A 1,642-nucleotide genomic window follows, 5' to 3' on the forward strand; every position below is an offset into this window, starting at 1 on the left:
CTTTCTTTGAGATCTATTTTGTCTTATATAAGTATTGCTACCCCAGATTTTGTTTTATTTCCATTTGCCTGAAAAATATTTTTCCATCCCTTTACTTTCAGTCTGTGTGAGTCCCCCGTTCTGAGGTGGGGCTCTTATAAACAGCATATATATGGCTCATGTTTTCTTATCCATTCAGCCACTCGAAGTCTTTTAATTGGAGCATTTAATCCATTTACATTTGAGGTTATTATTGACTAGAGGCCCGATGCACAAAATTCGTGCAAGAGTAGGCCCCCACAGCCCTGGCTGCCTCAGGGTCCCGGCTGCCTCATGGCCTCGCTGCCCAGCCCCCTGCCCACTGGTTGTTTCAGAAGGTTGTTCAGGAAGGTCATTCTGGAAGATCAGTCTTCCCTCCCGTCTAATTAGCATATTAGCTCTTTATTATATAGGATAAGTACTTGTTTGTAGCCATTTTTATTCTTTACGCCTGTGTTCCTTCTTCCCTTTTTATTTCTTATTTTTATACTAGTTCGTTTAGCATTTAAAAATATGGGACATTTCACAAATTTGTGTGTCATCCTTGCACAGGGGCTATGCTAATCTCTGTATCATTCCAATTTTAGTGAGCACTGGGCTTTTCTTACTGTTCTCTTTCTTGTCTTGTAGATGTAAGATTAGATAGTTTATTAGTTATTTTTCTTAATTTTTGAGGCATGCCTGTAAATTTATGAACTTCCCTCTCAGGACTGCTTTCATTGTGTCTCACAGATTTTGAGTTGTTGTGTGTTCATTTTTGTTTGTTTCCAGGAATGTTTTGATTTCTGCCTTGATCTCATTGGTAATGCATTCATTGTTTAATAACAATCTAGTTACTCTCCATGTATGAATTTTTTTAGCTTATTTTTATTGTACTTCATTTCTAATTTCATGCCATTGTTATCCTAGAAAATGCTTGATATAATTTCAATTTTCTTGAATTTTTTGAGACTTATTTTGTGTTCGAGCATGTGGTCTATCCTTGAGAATGATCCATGTATACTTGAGAAGAATGTGTATTCTGCCTCTTTGGGATGAAATGCTCTGTAAATATCCAAAAATCTCTTTGATCTAGTGCAGGGGTGGGCAAACTTTTTAACTCGAGGGCCACAATGGGTTCTTAAACTGGACCAGAGGGCCGGAACAAAAGCATGGATGGAGTGTTTGTGTGAACTAATATAAATTCAAAGTAAACATCATTATATAAAAGGGTACGGTCTTTTTTTTTTTAGTTTTATTCATTTCAAACAGGCCCGCGGGCTGTAGTTTGCCCACGGCTGATCTAGTGTGTTGTTAATGATGCTATTTCCATATTGATTTTTTGTTTAGAATGTCTATCCAGTGGTGCCAGTGAGGTGTTATGGTCCCCTATTATGACTGTATTGCTATTAACCTCTCCCTTAAAGTTATATATATATATTAATTAAGTGGCCAGATTATTATGACCACCTGAACGTCCAGACCATTATAAATAGGGAAGCAGGTTGTTTACCATGACAGAAGTGATTTTTTCCCCCTGAAGATATGGGTAAACAACGCGATTTAACAGCCTTTGAATGTGGGATATATTTGAACGTGAGTGGCCAGATTATTATGACCACCTCATCAGTACTTTGTTGGGCCA

At 37.5% G+C, this 1,642-nt stretch overlaps 1 pseudogene; it reads right to left on the reverse strand.

Moving 5' to 3' along the window:
• Positions 1-525: 525 nt before the first annotated feature.
• Positions 526-626, reverse strand: LOC132228924 (U6 spliceosomal RNA; annotated as a pseudogene).
• Positions 627-1,642: the final 1,016 nt, after the last annotated feature.

Source organism: Myotis daubentonii, chromosome 2, assembly GCF_963259705.1.
Source record: "Myotis daubentonii chromosome 2, mMyoDau2.1, whole genome shotgun sequence".
Lineage (NCBI taxonomy): Eukaryota > Metazoa > Chordata > Mammalia > Chiroptera > Vespertilionidae > Myotis > Myotis daubentonii.